Genomic DNA, 22,523 nt, shown 5'->3' on the forward strand with positions numbered 1-22,523 from the left:
CTAATTCAAAAGTATTGACTATACTTATTGTTGTGATACCTAGGTGACTTTCGCTTCCTGTGGACTTCCTTATTTAAATCTTTTGTGTGTAGTATACTACAACAGAAATACAATTGTGTTTTGTCATAAAATAAAAAACAACAATCACACATCTTGCTCTTGTTCCCATGGGAATGCACACCAATGGAAGATTAAGTTAAAAAATTAGGATTTCCCTTCCTTCCCTTTCTCTTCCCTTTCCTTTTTTCTCTCTCCACCCAGCGTGTGTCTCAGCCTGTCTTTCAGACATCTATTCCTGGATGACATCTTGCCAGCAAGCTAGACTTAACACATACAACAAAACTCAGCTGTTTGCTTTTACTTTCGAGCCATTCTTCGTCCCCATTTCCCATCAATATTGACAACCCAATCCCCTTACTTGTCACTCAGTCTCATAACCTGGGATTCATCTTCATCTGGTTCCTCTTCCACAGCTCATAGATTGTAACCCTTTCTCAATCCATTCACTTTTCCTGCATAACATTTCTGGTGCCTGGCCTTTTCTTTTTTGCTGACTCCTTGAGCCCTCACTCTTTACTGCAACATCTTCTGTTCTGCCATCCAGCATCCTCACAGTTGTTCTCCAGCCTGTAAAAAGTATAGTTGTTATGACTGTCTTCCTTACTCATTACTCTGTCTGCTGTCACCTTTCCAATCTTTTAATCATTATGGAGGCTCGCTGTGTCTCACAGCAGTAAGTCACACTTCTTAACATCCTTCACAACTATGACACTTTCTGGTTTTCCTTTCTTTTATCTCCCACCCATCTGTAATGCTGGCCTTGTAAAAACACTTATCTAACTCTTCAGATATTCTCCTCCTTCTGCTGATGCTGCTTTAAGGCAATATATCCTTCCCAGATTTGACTACAGCCATTCCATACTACTTGTTTCATACCCTTTTTCAATGACTGCTTTTTGTTCTGAAGTACATAATATGCCAATGGAAAAATGGCAGTATTTCAGGATACTTCATGTTGAAGTAAATCAGGATGATCTGAGACCACTAAGATGTGACCAGGTTTTACTCTTGATAGTGATTATTAAGATTAAAATTATTTGTCCTTTATTGCTTTAAAAAAATCCAGTGAGAAAAGTAACAAAACCTTGGCAGTAGCACAATGTGCAGTAGCTACTGCACAACAGCAGTAGCAGACAAAGACAGAAGTGAGAACGGTGATAGAAACAGCTCCACAGACACCAAGATCAGTGAAGAAGGAGGGGAGGAGGTGCTCCAGGGACTGGAGCAGAGATTCCCCTGCAGGCAGGACCTGTGACCCCATAGAAAGAGGAGCCCCCACTGGAGCAGATTTGCTGCAGCACTTGTGACCCCATGGAAGGGACCCACGCTGGAGCAGTCTGCTCCTGAAGGGCTGCACCCACAGAAGGGACCCATACTGAAGCAATTTGTGAAGAACTGCAGCCCCTGGGAAGAACTCACACTGGAGGAGTTCATGGAGGGCTGTCTCCTGCAGGAGGGACCCCTCACTAGAGCAGGGGAAGAGCGTGAGGAATCCTCCCCTGAGGAGGAAGGAGTGGCAGAGACAACAAGTGATGAACTGACCACAATCCCCATTCTCTGTCCCCCTGTGCCACTGGCAGGGAGGAGGAAGACAATACCAGGAGTGAAGTTCAGCTTGGGAAGAAGGAAGGGGTGGGGAGAAGGTGTTGTAAGTTTTAGGGTTTTTTTACTTTTTCTATTACGTTCGTATACATGCTATATTTTCAGTGCTTGGACACTTGAGGGTAAACAACACCCATTACTTAACTAACATCAGCTCTCTGGTGGTGGTAATGAGTATATTAACGTAAAGCAGGCTTGACCTACAATCAATCAATCTGATTGGCAAATCACATTTAAATAATGATTACATGCATATTAACTATGAAATATTGACCAAAAATAAACAGTGAGGAATGGTATTAATATTTAGAAAAGCAACATTTTTTTGTACTGCTTCTTTGCTTTGTAGCTATGGAAATTGTTTCGATGATTTCCTGAGAATGCTTGAAAAGACTGGGCATAAATAAACTGTAGAAATGGCACATTGCTGCCATTGAATATATCCTTGCTATATTCAGATCATGCTGTAAATTAGACATTCTTCCTATAAACTTATGTCATAAGAAACAAGGAAAAAAGTGTTGAAACAATGTTATATGAGTAACAAGCTATGCAATCTCCTAGAGAAATACAAAAAACTGTCAATATGCTCCAGTCAAGGAAAGAGAAAACTAAAAGAAGCAGTGGTTATATGTAGTACATTTAGGCTGGAAAATAGAAAAGGTTTTGCTATTTAAATAGGGATATTTTAGAACAGGATGGGTGAGAAATCTTAACCTTACTCAAGGAGTTTTGTTCTACTCAGATATTACTATCACTAGGACAAAAGTAAAAAGTCCCTCTCCAGCTTTCTTGCAGGACCACTTTAGATACTGGAAGCTGCTCCAAGGTTTCCCCGGAGCCTTCTGCTCTCCAGGCTGAAAAAGCCTAACTCTCCCAGCCTGTTTTCATAGCAGAGGTGCTCCAGACATCTGATCATCTTCACGGCCCTCCTCTGGACTCGTTTGAGTGGGTCCACGTCCTTCTTATGTATCTGATCTTCTACTACCTTCGACCCTTACAAAGTCTTTTTGTCATATGTCCAAAGTTTGGAGCTCAGTAGGGAACCAGCTGTTAACAGGACACCTAATGTCACCATTATCAAAAACATTATTAGCAGTAACATGGTCACACTTAATAATTATGTTCTATATAAAATGCATTGGTAAGAGGCTAATAGTTTTATCTACAGGAACATAAAATACAAGGTGCCATTTGGAAAAAAGCATAGTATTATCTTTTAAATGATTTAGCCTTGCCAGAGACTTACACAGGGATTATACAAGTTAATCACAATATGTCACTCAGTTTTAGTGTCCTTATGAGTGACCTCAGGAAAATATACTTACCTTTTACTTGTTAGAACAGATCTTGAAAAAAAAAAAAAAAACAAAAAAAAAAAAACCCCAAAACCCATTAGTAACCGTAAAATGATTTGAAATTCATGGAGTGAAATCACCAAGTGTTTAAAAAAAAATATTCGGACATGGGTGCAGTCAAACAGTGCAGAATATAGACACAGTTCTTCCCTCATTTTGCAGAACCTTAAATTCTGCCAAGTGGCTTAAATCTCCATTAAAAAATGCAGTTCTCACACTGTGTCGTTTCTAACCAGTGCTGCTTTATGTTCTTGTTGAACTGGCTTAGGAGGACAGCAGGGCAATGTCACTTCAGAACCTTTCAGTGGTTTGGTCTGGTAGAAAACAATTGTAAGTGGCACTGTGTCAGGTGAAGACAGAAGCCAAAGGGAATGGTGTTTCCCCTGTCTTTAAAGGGATGTTGTACTCTGAATCAGATTAGGACCATGACTTCAGTATAATGGCAATTGACATTTGGAAATGTAAGGAAGATGGGAATGGTACTGCAGTTAGAACCCTCAGAAGCCAGATCAGCATTCACACCTGTGTAGCTCTCTCATCTTTGCAAATTAGTCATTTACAAATATAGGTCAGACTTGTAAAAGACAGAGCTTTCTCTTCCTTTTGGGTCAATCTGGTAGAAAGAACAGTTTAAGTATAACACTATTCTGTTTTATAACCCATGTATTATTTATCAATAATAAATCAGGAATTTTAAACTCAGCTACATTTACAACTCTTCACTACAAGTCACACTTAATGTATGTATCTCAAGAAAATGATGTTTATAAAAACAGTTTTAATAATGTTGCTGCAGGAGTAAGGACAGGGTGTAACAACAGAAATGAATTAAAAATGCTCATGCATTATTAATACCGAATATATAATGTCTATCAGGGAAGGAACTGCAATAGTTTTAAAAGATACTATTCTATGGATATTGATGTGTCAATAACTCTCAAGTGACTAGTATATTCATTTGTACCTCATTAAAGATTTACTGGTGTTTAATTCCAAGCAAACTCAAATATGAGACACATCTGGAAAAAAAGGCAAACTTTTAATAATATCTCCTCATTTGTTTATTTTTAATACAATATATCCAGTAGTATTTTTGTAGCAAAGTGTTCGTCACTGAGACTGAAATGTTGTTCATAGTTTATTAAAGATTTATTGCTGTTTCATCCCAGAGGAACACTTGCATGATATGTGTTATAGAGTTCTAAAGAGTGCAGAGAAACAACAAAGAATATCCCTTTCATTAATATGCTATTGTGCAATATTAAAGTATGACACTAACTTTGGGACATGGCATTTATTCACTGAAAATGGGATAAATGCTTTTCATATTTTATTAAGTTTTCTGGGGAATTTCATTGCTGATCCTTGTTGAGCATGGCACTACTGACTGAAGATCCACTATGCCCGTTTATTTTGTATAGAACACCAAGCAGTAGAGTGGTTAATGCCATACAAGAAAATCTGGTTTGCTTGTAGTACTCTAACTGCATGGAAGACATTCAAAGAAAAATTGGCAGAATGCAGAAGAAGAAAAGGTAAAAGCAGGAGAGATCTAAGTTAATTTAATTCCTGTTGTGAAAATTTGCAAATGCTGAACTGCAAGCTGAAAGACAGTAAGATAGAAGATAATGATACTACCCACTAATGGAAATAGAGACACCCAAAAACTCAGTTTGTGTCATGTATTTTCAGGATGCAGTAATGTGACACAAAGCTTTTTATGGGTTCTGAAATGAAAGACTATGTTTTGTACAGCTGTGAAATGAGAGGCTCTCATACTGAAATATGCGTTTCACAGTTTATCATATATAACAGCTTTGTAAATCCGTGCAAAGTGAGTATAAAATGCTGACATTCTGCTGTGATTATATTCTAAATCCCTTTTTCCTTCAGTTTTTAAAGACAAAAATGTCTGAATCAGGTGAGGGTCAGTAAAAAATCAGACTTTCAGTGTTTCAATGCATATTTCATTAAATGTGCCAAAGGAAGTTCTTTCTTGCTTTCAGCTGCCTTATTTGAATTGCTATCTACACAGAAGGGTGCGCAGTATTTCTGTATGTGCAAGATCCAAAGGAAGAATTAATATATCCCTAGATACCTTTGTGACTATGAGAAAAGTTAGTGTCCTTCGATGACAACAAATAATGTTTGCCCTTAAATTTCTTTTTGTAACCCACTTTAGCTGTGAACCTTTGTAGGTTTATGCAGATTTAATGCTTCTTCTCAGCTATCATGTATTAATTTCCAAAACACTTAGCAATTCAGTCTTGTAGCAGATCTCTGTATAATCTGAAAACTCATGCTTAAAAAAAAAAAAGCAAAGAAGAATTCTAAGCATCAAAAGTTAAGACAGAAAAGAGCAATTTTACACAGTTTAGCAGTTTATAAAAATACAAGTAAGGAGATATCGTAAATCACTAATAGAATACAGAAACTTTTCAGAACATAATATAACTAGGCTAAAAAGTACTGCAGACATAACTCCTAGCAAATCTCTCAAAGCAACCTCAATTAATCTTAATTTTTACTGTAACATTTATCAGAATTAACATACGAAAGATTATATATGTGAGCTATTTATATGATAATGAAATTGTATAAAATCTGTACTGTGTACAAATCAAGCATTTACATTTGTTTCCTTTCTTGCTGTGTTTATTTTGCAATATCATAATTTATTTTCATATGCCATATTTATGAATTAGGAAAAGCAATCTATAGAAGTTTTTATCCATAAAAGGGGCCATACCATTAGGACTTTTATAGTTCCTAGTGTAACCACACATCAAGTGTGTCAGTTTAGGTAAGAGATAATCTACTTTGAGCTCTTTTTTTTTCATCTGTAAAATGGGAGCTTTACTTCTGTCCCTGTCTGTTGCACCCAAGAGACATTATGAGCATAAAATAATTCAGAATGTCTTTATAGCTTTCAGATATTATGCCAATGATTTTATGTATTTTAAGATTATATAGGTAAAGCACTATTTTACATATTTTATTTTTCACTTTGAAATGTTATATATCAGTTGTCCTAAGTGCAAACTTCTCTATTTTAAAAACATTTATACATTTTTTTTTTTGTAGAAAGTAATTAGTATTCATGTATTTTTTCACATATAAGCAGGGGTATCAGCTACATGCAAACAATAAAACAACTTTTGTTGATAAGGATATTAACATAATTTGAGGAAAGCTGAGATATTTGTAGTTATTTTGGTTGTCTTATCAGTTCCTGGTTGTAACACAGGTCCAATGAATGAAAATAAAACAGCACATGTCCAGAACTAACTCCATACTCATTACCTGGGCAGTTGGTAAACCCTGTCAGTGACAAATTAGGCAACCAGAAATAACTTCATTAGTGCTGCTAATTTTAATGTTATTATCATTCTGGTGCTGTTTTCATGAGGAAAAAAAAAACTTCTTAATGGACTGAAAACTCCATTTTCTTGGATTATGCCAGGCATCAGGCAAATAGCTGCTAAAAAAGGCTTTTTTTTTTTTTTTTTTTTTAGTACTACCCTTGAGTGTGAGAATGCAGTCTTTGTCCTTTGTCCCTCTCTTCCCCCCCCTCCCCCCTTTTTTTTTGTAGCTACAGTCTCCATATCATGCTTGCAAAGTCATGGTTAAAATGCATAAGGAAGGAAATAAGGTACAGAAGCAGACCAACTAGAAGACCTTTTTAGCTTTTTACTGGCTAGCAGAGAATGGCCTCCACACAGTCCCAGAAGTAGCACTCTTGTTGGCTAATCAGACAGTATCATGCTAACATCAATTTGGAGAATATTTACAGAAGCAAAAAATTTAAAGTGAAAGCTTTTTTTTTTTCTCTCAGATTTATGCAGTATTTGCCACAGCTGCTCTCTAAAAAGATCACCTTCTTTTTCCTGTGTCCTCCTCTCCAAATTCCAAGATAGTCATAGCAATGTCAGAAGCAGTTTCTAAGCTATTGGTTAAGAGATAACAGAACGAACAGAGTGGAAATACTTAAATACACAGCCACTTTGGGGCACTTCGTCCCTGTGTACAGATGTCTCTGTGTTTTTTGTACAATTCCATTATAAAAAATATTGGTCAATAAAATTGGTTGTGGCTGAGTAAATGATATCAATATGTAGCAACTGCAAAACTGTTGCTATATAAATGCATTTGATCCAAGCAATCCATCATAAAACACAATAATTTCTTTACAGTTGAAGCTATGAGGATGCTTCTCAAGTGCTCTTAAAACCCTAGAACCACTGAAGAAAGTAAAACCATTTTCATGGAATTAAATGGGTGCAGATAAGTAGTTAATTTTTAATAGTCATGTTTATTTAGTCTTGGAATAAATTACCAAGATAAGTGGAAATTCTCTATTTTTTAAGTCAAGCAAATGTCTCTGAAACACACAGTAGGTTAAATGCCTATTAAACTGACAGTGTTACCTGTTTCTTCAACAATATGTACATTCCGTTATATTAGATTTTTTTTCTGGATTTCTAATTCAAAATTGCTTATCTAACAAGATAGGCTGGTGCAGGGGCATTGTGTTAGAGAGGAGGTATCTTTTTCAAACAAGTAATAACCATTTTTTAATGATTACTAAAGTGACTTGGAAATGTTTATATTGGACTAAAGAGAGAATGTTTTGCTGTCTTGGGGCAGGCTGCAATTCAGCACTCTATTCTTCATGGTGGCAACAGAGATTTCTTTGCACATCATGCAATACATGCCTAAGATTTTTTGCCCTATTAAGAATACTATTAGGAGAACTATTCTGTAGATTCTTTTGGCCTCACTGCCAAATACACTTACTGACCAAACTAACAAAAAAATCCTAAAATAAAGAAGATTATTTATTTTGCTGATGAAGTATCTTATGACTATTGGACCCCTATTGGACCACTCCGTACAAGGCTTATTCTCAGTGCTCAAACAAAGTTTTCATTTTTATTAACAATATACATTGTTAATTACTGGACAAAATCTACTTTGCTCTTAGCTGACAAATATAAAATTTGGAGGGCACAAATGCTTTACTTCAGATATTTAAGACACTTAAAATATTTAAAACCTTACTATTTTAAACCTTATAATCCTTCTCACACCTCTTTTAATGGAGAAGTATTACCTGTACTAATTACACATAATAAAATTTAAAAATATAACATGAAAAATTCAAACGATTCAAAGTCTTTGTAGTGTGGTAGGTCCTTTGCTTATCTATCCCAGCCTCCAAAATTTGATGTTTGCCAAGGCCATGTGAGTTGGATTTTATAGGTTCATCCTTATCTAAAGGATTTTACAGCTACATGAATAGCTTAAACCACATTAGCGATAAGCATAATATTCTTACTTCAGGCATTGTCCTGATATTCAAGCAACTACATAATGTGTAATGCCCAAATTTGAGAATGTAAGTCCTTCATATTCTCTTAACTGGCACTTCACAATGCAGTGTCATCATATCCTAAATTATAAAGAAATGATAATAAAATTCCATCTATATAATTCTATATTATATATATTATAAATATATTCTGTTTAAATTTTTGGTTGTTATTCTTAATATTTGTGTGAAACTCATACAAATAAAGAAATTGTAAAAATGTGTAATACAATCTCTCTGCAAGAGATTATCAAAGTCATAGTCATCATAATGTTTCAGGCATTCTCATTCTACTGCACATATATTTACAAAAAAGTATACATAGCTTATTCTATAACCATGCTAAATTGAAGGCCTCTGACTTGAAGATATCTTGCTGAATTCACTGCATCATAAAGATCATTTCCATATCCTTGTCTCCTGCAGAGGTGATTTTGAAAGTGTTTTAATTTCCTCTCTTCCCTTCTAAAACACTATGGATAGACTGTTTTAATCTATTAAGTTCAATGACATTATTCCAGTTTTATGTTGGTGTCAGGCTTCAGCCTGATTTTTTTTTTTTTTTTTTAAAAAAGCATTGACTTGTTTTTGATGCCTGATGTGTTTAATCACAGATCAACTCTACCAGAAGCTGGTAGTAAGGATAAAGAAAATGCTTTCCTCCAGATTTTGCAAATTTAAGGTCTGATACTTTAAAGTATTATTCTTGAGTTAAATGGAGCTACACCTAATGTGACAGCTTTGTAGACTGTAAGCTTAGAATTATACAGAATTAAACAAGCACAAAGATGATTTTATGCTACTAGTATAACTGGACTATCAGCTTTAGTGTATTGAGTTTTGGTTGAAATTATTTCATTGCTTTTTGACAATACCAAGAAATAGTGAGTGGTATTCCTGGGAGACTGAAAATCTGAATATTTAGAAACATGGGAACAATGATTAAGATAGAAGCATCTCTTTGCTGATCACAGACTGCTCTCTTGGGGTAAAATAATAAAACAAAATAATGTTGCAACATAAAAAAGTCAGAGCTTGCTGAAGGTCAGCAAATGTGCTGTGCTGCGGGCATTGAATTTGATAGTCACATTTGTCCACAGGGCAGAGAGCTTCCAAACAGAATTAAAAAAGGCAGATATTATACCATGGGACATATGTAGAATAATTAAACAGACATGAAGTAATACTGATCAATGCTTTCATCATTCTTTAAGAGTGAAAAATGAACAAACTTGGTATCATGCTGGCACAATGGCTTAACATTCTTGGGAATCCAGGGGTAAATATTAGAATCTTGTTCAGAAAAAATTATTCTAAATTGCAAGTTAAAGATGTCCAGATGTAATCTGGCTCACTCACCTCTGCACTCTTCAAAAGAAGAAACTGTTTTGGTTTTGTTCTGCTATTTTCATGTGCCAACTAACCATGGGTGGGCTCTTGTACATATTTAATTTTAAAATTTCACTCCCACACCTTTTTAGTAAATAATGAATACAGAGGGCCGTACCAAAGTGGGTATCACTAATTACTTTTTAATGGCGAGGGAAGTCTGGCAAAAAGATTTGCATAAAATAGTGTATTATTGGTATTTCAGAGAGGTACATTCTGGACCGTGGTTTATTTTGCTTTTAGAATTATGTATGGAAAAATCTGTGGGGTTCATGATTATTTCTACTGAGTGCAGTTAGAGTTACTACTGAGCACATAATATCATCTAGCTTTTATAATTTTTTTTTATATGTTCCTGTTAATTCCATATACTTTGTAAGATCCCTTTGCTCTGTCCTTCAGCTTTTCCTCATTGTTATTTTTGCCTGAGTTGTTACTACACAATTGTTTAGGTGTTTAAAGCCTTCTATGAAACTTCAAGGTGTGCACATGGGAAAAACTGTCCTCAGATCATTTTCCCACATCTTCTGCCTCCTGAATAGATGGATGCACATCATTGAGAAGCTGTGCTGTATTCTGTTGACCATCACAGTTTCTGCATGCTATTTGAAAACTTGTCCTGTACACAGAAATACTATCTTGTGGAAGATTACACCTGTCAGTATACTAACCAAGTATGCCTCAGACACCAATACATATATTTTCACATTATTCTTGGAAAATATTTGGCTGTATTAATCCATCTTACAAACGAGCAGAGAAAGGCCAACAGTTTCTAATTTGGGGTGCCTTATTTGATATGTCGACAACATACCTTTTTTAAATCTTTACTACAGCACCACTTGTCATGTGCTCAAGGTACAGCAGTTTTGGAGACTTCAGCTGGTACATGAGCTCAGCGGTTTTGCAAATCATCCCCTGCCAGTTCCCTTGGTAATACGTGAACTGTGAGGCGACATATCCTTTTTTGCTATGTAATTGCTTGATTTGGTCCTCCTGGAAGAAGGGTAGACATAGCAATAGGAAAAAGAAAATGCTAATATGAACAAACAGCATCATTTAAAAGCTTTCTGAACAAATGTTTTCTCTCATTTCCATTCTTCCTGTTGTGTTGATGGATTACTCTTTTTATCAAAAAGCAAAATATTCCATTACAAGCCATTAGAAGTACTTTATAAATATACTGTGAAAACAGTTGATATGCTACATGCATCAGTCATAAATGCATACCCAACCAGCCAGAAATATAGCAACACTAAATAAGAAAGGTGATAAATAGCTAAGAAGTTCTTAGTCATAACTTCTCTGTAGCTCTTCTTTAAGTCTCCTTTCTGTACTGATGGTACTAGAGCTGCAGCTGTTAAACCAGGCACATTATTATTTTCTCTCTCTTTTTCAAATTTGTTCTTCATTTAATCCATAGCTCAATTATGTCCAGCAAGATAGAACTGTCCTGAATACATACTGATGTTAATTTGAAAATGCTTACTAATTTGTAAGTATGCGAACTTCCTTTTCCACGCAAAGATGGTACTTCTTTGTCAGGAGATGATGTACTTTTAAGAAGGTTACAAAAATCTTTAACTGGAATTCAAAGGGAATTATCTCTTTTCCATTTGCTAGTGGTGTCCTAGATTGTCCAATGAGTTTCAATTCAGTATGAGACTAGTTTAGAGACTGCACAAAAACCAGGAGCAATATGTAGTCACTGTCTTCCAAATATATATTCAGCATTCATTTGTTTGTCCAGATGCATACATACAGCTTCTGGGATAATTCCTACGCATATTCTTTCCTTAACAGTATCACATTTCTCAGGGAGATCACTGCTTTCCACTGATTGATTGGTGCAAGATTCAGGTGAACAGAAACCACAGGGCTTTTAGATTTTAGGCTCCACAAAATGTTTAATTGGATGAGGCAGAAATGAGACCTTATTTCCCTGCAGTAATGATAACGCCAACTGCTATGACCCCCAGATCTTTACAGAACCCAGTAAGTGCTGAACACTCAGCTTCTTTGCCTTTTGGAGGACTTAAAAGACAAGAACAATTTTTTGTTTCATTTTAGCAGGTAGACAAATCAATGGATAGAACAGCCGGGACAGACTTGCCCAGTTATAGCATAAGCATTCAGCAATCTGTATTTGATGTGAAAGAATCACTTAATTGAAGTGTATGTCACTGAAAATCATATAGTATTCTTCACATGTTCATTTTACAGTTTCACTGCAGCAATTGAGGGAGAGAGAAGGTCATCTGAAAGTCTGCCTTTCTGTGACCTTCATCAACAATACATGAATGAGTCTTATGAGTCTTGTCCGAGACTTACATGATGAGTAGTTCAAGTATTAATATATTGGTAAAGATTTTTGATTCAGTGTTGTCAGTTAATATATGCAAAATTACAGTAAAATATAAGATCTTTTTCATTGGATCTCCTGGAATTTCTTCCTTTTTTTAACCATATGTCAAAAGATCAACATATTTAAATAAAATATTCTGCACATGCTGCTTCTTCCTATTACAGTGAGCAATACGTTAAAGTTACAGAAGTTGCTGATCCATGCTGTAGGGGAACAAATACTTCCGTATGAAATATAATTATTTTTTCTTATTTATGGCCCAAGCAATCTGTTGATTTGAAAACTATGAAGCTAAAAGTCATTTAAATACATTTATTTAAATATATGCTTACTTCTGTATCTGTTCAACAAGGCCATAATGCTATTTAATGCTTTAAAGCTGTTCTACTTTTAGTGTAAGCCCCACTGATTTTAGCAGACAAGTCATTAAATTAAATGTATCCTCGATCAGCTCCCAAATATCCAGATAGAGAATAAGGAAAAAAAGAAACGATCGTAACAACTGGAAAGAATCTTGATTCTGGAACGTGGCAAAACAAACATTAGCTCTCCATTATTTTTATAGGGTTTTTCAGTATTAATTCTAAATTTGTTAGCGCTAAGAACTGAGCATGAAAGTAAAAGTAGGAAAGAGGAAGAAAAGGAAAGGTAGTATTGTTTATGAAGATGAGTGGAAAAAAATGTGACAGAAGGAGAGGCAATATAGAAGGACTTATGGAGGATAAGAACACAATGATTTTGGGGAGGACAAAACCACAGCAATTCTGGAGAAAGGATATTTGCCTGTTAACTGGAAACAGTAAACTCTCAAGTATGGATAACTAATGTTTCATTCCATTCAGCACTTTTTTTGTTGTTGTTGTTGTTGTTGATATGAAGGCAATATTGACATCTTGATTGCTTTCATTTGAGATGTTAATTTACTCCTTAGCACCTATATTCATCTGAAGGTTCTTTGCTGTGTGTAATTACCCTGTCATAAGAAAGGTGCAAACTCCAAACCCAGCAGCTCAGTACTTGCCTTTAGCAGAAAAGGACATAAACTAAGCTGATGATACAGAACAGTTACAGTGCTCGAAATGGACTCAGTTAGGCCCCCTGAGAGCCTGAGAAGAGGGTCAACAGGTGTGAGTTGATAACTTTATCATAAAGCAATTCAAAAGCACATACATAAAAACTATTCCAGAACTAAATATAAACACGAGTATGAAAGAAAATGCCGTGTGAACACATACATTTTCCTGGATTCATTTATGTTTAAAGGTGTTCTGAAGAGGAAATATCCTCTCTGCTTTTAGCTTTTAACCATGATCTTTTCTTTTTTTTTTTATTTTCTTAATTTTTTTAATTTCTTTTTTTTTTTTTATTTTTTTTATTGATATAAAGGCAACACAGAACAAACCAAACCAAACAGGAAAAAAAAAACCAACAGTAATTTGTTTGGAAAAAACAATGTTCGTCATGGAGTAAAAAGGAAAGGTATGACTCACGGCACATTTCTTTAGGTTTTTATGACTGTTTTAGGGTTTCTAATTGTAGATTCATAGACTCATAGAGTCGTAGAATTGTCTAGGTTTGAAAAGACCTTTAAAATCACTGAATCCAACCATAAACCTAACACTGCCAAATCCACTACTAAACCATGTCCTAACCACATCTGCATGTCTTTTAAATGCCTCCGGGGATGGTGACTCCACTGCTTCCCTGGCCACCCTGTTCCAGTGCTTGACAATGTTTTTGGTGAAAATTTTTTTCCTAATATCCAGTCTAAACCTCCCCTGGTACAACTCGAGGCCATTTCCTCTTCTATTGCTTGCTGCTTGAGAGAAGAGACCGATCCCCACCTCACTACAACGTCCTTTCAGGTAGTTGTAGAGAGCGATAAAGTCCCTCCTGAGCCTTCTCTTCTCCAGAATAAACATCCCCAGTTCCCTCAGCTGTTCCTCATAAGGATTGTGCTCTGTCCCTTTACTGGCTTTGTTGTTTTTCTTTGGACATGCTCCAGCACCTCAATGTCTCTCTTGCAATGAGGGGCCCAGAACCGAACACAGGATTCAAGGTGCAACCTCACCAGTGCTGAGTACAGGGGATGGTCACTGGCCCTGGCCCTGCTGGCTGCACTATTGCTGACACAGGCCAGGATGCCATTGGCCTTCTCGGATGCCTGGGCACAAGCTGGCTCATATTCAATCAGCTGTCAATCAACACCCCCAGGACCTTTTTCCCCAAGCAGCTTTCCAGCCAGTCTTGCCCAAGTGTGCAGTGCTGCACAGGGTTGTTGTGGCCCAAGTGCAGGGACTTGGCACGGAACCTTGTTGAACCTCACACAATTGACCTTGGCCCATTCATCCAGCCTGTCCAAATCCCTCTATAGAGCCCTCTTACCCTCCAGATCAACACTCCTGCCCAACTTGGTGCTGTCCACAAACTTAGTAAGGATGCACTTGATCCCCTCATCCGGATCATCAACAAAGATATTCAACAGAACCGGCCCCAGTACTGAACAACTTGTGATCAGTTGCAAATTGGATTTAACTTCATTCACCACCACTCTTTGGGCCCAGCCATCCAGCCAGTCTTTTACCCAGCGAAGAGTACACCCATCCAAGCCTTAAGCAGCCAGTTTCTCCAGGAGAATGCTGCGGGAAATGGTGTCAAAGGCTTTACTGAAGGCTAGGTAGACAACATCCACAGCCTTTCCCTTATCCATTAAGTGGGCCACCTTGTCATAGAAGGAGATTATGTTAGTCAAGAAGGACCTGCCTTTCATAAACCCAGGTTTTCATAATCCTTAAGATTAATTGGAAAGGGATTTAGAAATCTGTAGATTTTATTTGTAGTAGACCATTCACAGGATGTGCTTACTGATATACAGTCACGTCTTGCACCCAAGAATAAAAGTAGAGTTCCTTGGATAAGCTTCCTGTCAGTGTGACCTATTCCACTTATCTATGACATTAACTGTCTGAAAACACTGATGGTTTTCTATGTAAGAGATATTTATGTAGCTGAAGATGATATTTGGAGACTTAAAATATTTGCCTGAGGGTAGATCTCATATTAAGATAAACATAGAGATAGAGCAAATTACATGGTTTTATTCTCTCAGTCAATAAATTGTATTTCCATGAAGTCAGGGGCACTGAAACATTGGGCCTATGCCCTCAATGTCATAGGCAGATTGGATTTCTGAGACTGCTGGCTGGGTGCCAGTACTGTGCAGTTATGGAAGAAGGTGTTCTTAGTCTATTCAAGTCCTTTGACTCTGCCTGTGAGCAATACCATGGTAAAGTGCTGCAGACCACCTAGGGGTGATCAATTACTTCAAAGTTATTTCTACTGACTACTGTAGTTAACTCTAGCTCATTAACTGAAGCATAAGGACTTTCTGTCTCTTCAAAATAGTTGTTTGTATTTATGTATTTTAACACTAGGAGAGATGATTGGGATCATCTAGTCTGGAATTTTTCCTAAGCCGAAGACTTGCAGCTGTCAAGCCATGGTTACTTTGAGTCCTATCAAAATGTTTAGAAACACATCCATCTTTGAAATAAGTTTGAAGAAATGGAAAACAGAGATTCTGACGTAGCTTTTTACTGCAATACTGAATGATATCTTTCATGTAGTTTTTTTCTAACATCTGTGTTCAGTTGTTGACTGACTGTGTTCCTTACCTGGCATATGGAAGAGCCTCTTACTATCAATCAGGACTATCTTTTTTAGGCATTTTTAGATTGTGAAAAAGTCATCCCTTATATTCCCCTAAAATACCTGAAAAAACCAACCTTCTAGATTCCTCTGCCATGATGCAGAACTTCTGTGAATATCACTAGATTGATCCATGGATTTGTAGAATGTATGAACAGCTTGTGTAAAAAAAAAAAAAAAGTAATGATCTAATTTGTACACATTCTGCATGTATACTGCTTGCCACACGACACTGTAAGGGGAAAGTATGTATAACTGTGTCAACAAATAAATGTGTTTAAACACTAGATTCATTAAATAGGAAGCTATACTTTAACATGTGTAAGTGAAAAAAAAAAATCCACCAGCCAGCTCATTGGTGGTAGAAGCTGGTATGTTTTGCTTTGCTTTACTTTCTTGGTACTAGGGTGAATTACACCATGCAACGATCTTGCCCACCTGGTTTCCGTATTTGCACAGAATTCTTGAAATCTTAAGACTACTTGGTGTTTAATGATTAACCAAATCAGACACTTACAAATCACATGTGCGTCACTGAATCACTAGACTCTGTCCTCACACAACATAAACTGTGCAAACTTCATTTATCATGCAGTGAAAGTACAAGTCTGTGAGTGCTGCTGACAGAATGGTAATATGTTTGAATGCAGCCATTCTCCAATCAAACAGTGGAAAAACCCTGGGGGAAAAAAAATAGACTGAACATTTTCCATTTCAAACTGGTTTTATACACTTGTCTCACAGAATACTGCATGAGGATGGGAGCCTTTGGAATTTACACATTGTAAACACTATTATAGCTTTTGTCCTGTGTTCAGCTATAGCAGTCATTTTTCTCCTTCTTAGTAGCTGGTGCAGTGCTGTGTTTTTTTAACTTTCAGCCTGGGAACAACGCTGATAACACCGATGTTTTCAGTTGTTGCTAAGTAATGTTTACTCCGACCAAGGACTGTCTCAGTCTCATGCTTTGCAGGGAGGAGGGGAAGCCGGGAGGAAGCAGAGACAGGACACCTGACCCAAACTAGCCAAAGGGGTATTCCATACCACAGCACATCATGCCCAGTATATAAACCGGGGGGAGTTACCCGGAAGGCCGAGATCACTGCTCGCGTCGGGCTGAGTATCGGTCGGCGGGTGGTGAGCAATTGTATCCTCTCCCCTTGTTATTTCACTAGTCATTATTATCATCGGTGGTAGCAGTAGTGGTTTTGTATTATACCTTAGTTACGGGACTGCTCTTATCTCAACCCATGGGAGTTACATTCATTCGATTCTCCTCCCCATCCCTCCAGGAGCGGGGGAGGACGATGAAAGGGGGGAGTGAGTGAGTGGCTGCGTTGTTCTGAGTTACCGGCTGGGCTCAAACCACGACAGCTTTACAGCTGTTTTTAAAAAGCCAGAAATGTGATGGCTGTGTGATTTCGTACATTATACGAAAACGACCCTTTCGTCATTTTATGCCTAGATTTCTAATTGACAATTTTCAGTCACAATAAATTAAGATTGCTGAATCCATTCCTGATTCACGGAATTCATTGTGTATCTTTTGCCATTCAGATTTATGGGTGAAAAAAAAAATCTGGTTTTCTGTAGATATTAAACTAATTTAGCCAACTAGACAGAAATTAATTTGTTGGGGTTATAAAACCTTTACAATGAGCCAAGTATAGAATATTCCCATCTCATTTGCTTTCATGGCGTAGACCTGTAAATTTTAGTACTGTCAAAATATCGTTAGAGAAAAATTAAACCATAATAAATGAATTATGTACCTTTTAAACAGATAATACTTTCAGGATGGATGCTAAAGCTCATTCATATTGTGTATCTTGGCATTAAAATTTTTGATTTAATGATTTTCTTGGGAAGGTACTTAAATGTCTTTAATGTTTCTGTAGGTGATTACCTCCCAGCAATTTCTGATAGAAATTTCCTGGAGACATATACACTGTTGACTTGGCACTGTGATAACAAAGACAGGGGTTTTACGAAGCTTTCAGGAAGACGTGCTAATACATAGAGTTACAAAGTGCACCATTCAATCTTAGTGTACTTCCACTTAGTAAAAAGTCCTCCCCAAAGCATGTCATTAAACATTTGGCTTCCTTTTTTCATTCTGTCTTCTTTTCTCGTCAGTGTTCTCTTTCTTTCTTGCACATCTGTATAAATATTCACTCTTTACATAGCTACCTTACATATGGTCTTAATGTTTTTTGTTATTCACCTTCAAAACAAACCTTCTAGACCTGTTTTGAGGGAAGGGTGATATCTTGCAGCAGATGGAAGTTGAATCCAGGCCTGAAAGAATTTTGAAATCTTTTTTACAATGAAGGACCAATAGCAATCTGAATGAAAGTAAGTCATTCATGAAACAATTGCTGAATTGTCATTCCTTCTCTTTAGGTAAGTTAGAACCAGAGAGTACATTTACTTTTCATATTTGGTAAAGGAGGAATCAGGCTTCTATTGTCAACTCTATGGAAGAGTTGAAATTAAAAAAACAAACAAAAAAAAATCTTGGGTCTCAAAAAGCACCATTCTTCTATTTTCCTTAATACTGAGTTATAGTGAAACCTTGAACAGTCTCCTTTTCAGTGGATCAGGAGTGAATTATATTTGGGAAGCCCACAATATCTTCCTGGAGTTAGGCTTTGGGTATGGAATATAAATGAAATTAAAATCTCATAGTGGACACAGTGAAACTCAGTTGTTACGGAAATTCTCATATGAGAAGGGAAAATATCAGTGGGACAGCAGAAGCGTGTGGGAGTTTAATGTTTCACCACGGTGAAATGTTTCACCACAGTGAGCACTGAAAGGTTGAGTTCCAGAAATGATAGTGATGTGATAGAGCAGGAATGCTGAGCGAGGTCTTCCAGTTTTATATTAGTGTGTTGTTATCCCATTTCTTGATCTTCATTTTGAGTATAAAGTATACATTTGCCAATGATGACAAAGTTTAATTTTTAATGTGTCACTTGACAAAAAAGTCCCGCCAAAAATAAACTCATAAGACTGCATAATATACTTAAAAGCTGTGGCATTTTATCCTTACTTTTTTGTACAGTTTAGGAATTAAAAATCTAGGACTGATTTACAATGCAATGTATATACAGTTAAGAGGTGCAACTGAGATGATTTAAAATTATTTCTCATTCATTCCAACATATTTCAGTGCAATACTTATTTCTATCTCTTTTTTTAATCTGTCAAATTTTTTAATCCTAGCCTGGAGGCTGCACAGCATGGTTCATATAATACTGATGGCTGGAGATTCTTTACTTTGTTTTTGCCTCTGGATGATTTAATTAATTGTAAAAGCTGTAAAGACCTTCTGGAAGCTACTTGCCCATGCTGCTAGAAAGTATATTGTTCAGTTAGATTATTATTTTTAATAATAATCATGTATTAATTCATACCACAACCTTGTGGACTGATGTCACTGTCTGTAAGCCGGCAATATTTCATGATAGGTTTGGGAGCAGCCAGAACTTCTAAGAACAAGGTGTTGTTGCAATATGAAAGATGTTTTTTAAATGAGAGATGTTTTGAAGACAGAACACATAGAATTATTCAAGTCTTGCCCTCCCTAACATTTTCCAAGACAATTCAAAAGCAAATAAAAAGACAGGGGGATCTCATCTTATGTTGCTCTGTTCAAATTGCTGTAAAACTTCCTTGAAAATACAGTGTCTGTTTAACATCTAATAAACTACAATAAATTATGTAAAAAGTAATTCAAGATATGCAGAAATGCTGACATTAAGAGGAAGCTTGTAGATGATAGGAATAATACAAAATAATCCAAAATTTTTGTGACACATAAGATAAAACATCACTTGTTTTTATCAATTTTTTTTTTTAATGTTCTGTAACGGGACTAAATCTAGATGCAAATATTTATTGGAAAGCTTTAAACAGAGGTAAAAATAATTCAAAATGTCTCTGGTTTTTAAAAAATATGACTGTAATCTGATAAAAAAGATTATTTTGTTTGGTTTCATTTCAATAGAAATTAAATTAATCGGTAGAACAGTTGGAACTGTTCAGGTTTCTTTCCTGTCAATTACTTTTTATTATGCATGTTTTTCATTAGAATATCTGACAAGTAAAAACAAAATTAAAATGAAATAAAAAATTGCGAGATCCAACTCCCTGATTCAGTCACAATGAAACAAATTAAATGAAGTCACGAGTCTAGGTCTCAGTAAACTGAGACATGGGTTGAATCTTATCTTACCCCAGCTTCTGACTAAAATATTAATCAATGCATAGAAAACCATTGTATTCCCAATATCTTTTATAATTATTTACAGGGCACTTCCAGTATGTTAGAATGTCTTTAAAAGAGTGAGAAAAAGCATTATTCTGCTCTAAGGAATCTGCAAATGGATTTGACAATGACTCAATGAGGAAACTGTGGACGAAATGGAATTCAAGACAATGACTGAGATGATGTTTTAATAGCTATTTTAACCTTGCTTTTCTCACAAGTACTGTCTTTCCTACTTTTTTTACCATTGCTAAACTCAACAGGAAGGAAGAGTCAACAGAGTTCAATAGGTTCTGTAGAAGAAATAAATGTGGAAAGAGGTATCTAAGTGAGGAGAGCTGAGGTAAAGTCATAAACATATAGTTATTGTGCAGGAGGATACAGAGAAGAATGCAATTGGAGAGAATAAAAATGGAATTAACTGTCTGAAGCAGCAAAGGATGAGGAAACACACATGAGAGCATATATGAATTAGGAAAGAGAGAGGTTGTGTAAAACATAGATTGCAAAAAACATACAGGAGACTAAATTTCTTACAAAACTTCAGTCAGACAAGTGAAGATACTTAACCAGCATACCTGATGCCTTTCAATGGAAATGGAAGAAAAAGGAAGACTACTAAACCATATTTCAGATAACTAACAAGAATTGAAGTTGTTTTACAATTAACATTTTGCTGTTTGGATAAACTTCTGTAAATTTAGGAAGAGGAAAAAAAATCAGCTTCATGAATCAAACTAAGTTCTTTGAATTTGTATGTATTCAAAACACACAGGATAGACGTTCTTCAAACAGACACAGGTTATGCGTGAATATATACAATATATAAAACACAATAACATATATTATGTAATACATATATTGACATATAACCTGGCTTTGCAGCACTATTTTCTTTGAGCATTCTGCCTCAAAAACTCTTGATTGCCACATTTAGACTGTATATAAAGCTGTCCATTATGTTTACCTATGATAAGATTTACTGATGATAAAATTCTGGCATCAAAAGTGCCCAATAAGAGTGAAAGTGCCAGACTTTGAGAAAGCAGAGTCTCTGAGGGAAAGGTTTGTGCTACAAGGCTTCAATTTCTTGAAGTCTTTCTCAGATTTTGGTAATTTACCTGACATTTAAGGTGTACTTCTAGTCCAGTGTGTGCTTAAATGCCTTCTTAAATAAGGATCTACAAATATATACAGAATCAAATACCCATGACCATGCAAAAGCTGTTTCTTTGTTTCTTGGGGTTTTTTAATATTTTTTTTCTTTTTCTGTGCTTCCCAAATATAACCTCTCCCTTATGTTTTGTTGTTGCAATTCCCTTGGCTACAGCCACACTTCCTGCTTTTCACAACAGAAATCAGAAAGTTACTAGTCTCTTATACTGCTTATTACACCATTCTATTGTGTTTACAATTAATATAATTTAAATTTAACATCACATCCATAATTCCCCAGCCTAACAGATGGTCCCCAAAGCTAACAGATGTCATCTTATTTATTCACTACTTGATAGAATATTTGTGACATAACCGTTAGCTTCTGTAGAAACAATTTTCATGTCAAAACCAGAGAATAAAGATTTAACAATGGGAAGAAAAAAAAAACCCACCCAAAAATATATTAAATCATCATGTGAAAGTAAGACCTCCTGCATTTATATTAAAGACTAAGAACTGATTCAGGAACTTGTTCTAGTTCAAACAGTTCACGTGGGCACATTATGAAAGTTAAGCCCTGTTGAATTCAGAGCTTCAGCTTTACTGAAAGGAGGGATAAAAATGAAGGAAAGAAAGTAGTGTAAAATACAAAGGAGAAATTAGTTGTCAAGTATATTTTTCTAATATTCTATTTTGTGCTCCACTTCTCTTTGGGATCCATTTCCAGGGCTAATTTTAGAAAATTAGTTGAAGTTAGAATTATTTACAATGGTTAGCATCTATATACTACTTCTAAACTGCAGACATTTGGAAGATATTTTCTTGGATGTTATTGACAGAAACAAAAATAATGTATTTTTGAGGGGAAAAAAAAATACTTTTAATATTCAAATTTGCATCTTTCCTCCTGCAAAAGACTTCTGTCCCTGTCTTAATAATCCTGGTTAGCTTTGGGGTTGAACAGGAAATGCCAAATGCTTATGCAATAAGCTGGCAATGACACTTTTGTTTTTAGCAATGGACGAGATTACTCAGAAAACACTTGTAGGGAAATTATGTAGCTGCCCTTTGGATAAATTTACTTTCTGAAGAAAGGTATTATGACATCTTATTTTCTTATTATCTTAATTAATTAATTTATTTTTGCTTTTACCCAAAGGATATTTCTTCTAAGATATGAATGGGACAATCTGAGGAATGTATATAATAGCTGTATTTATGCTTGCACATGCTTATACA

Source organism: Strigops habroptila, chromosome 2 (assembly GCF_004027225.2).
Source record: "Strigops habroptila isolate Jane chromosome 2, bStrHab1.2.pri, whole genome shotgun sequence".
NCBI classification, from domain to species: Eukaryota; Metazoa; Chordata; class Aves; order Psittaciformes; family Psittacidae; genus Strigops; species Strigops habroptila.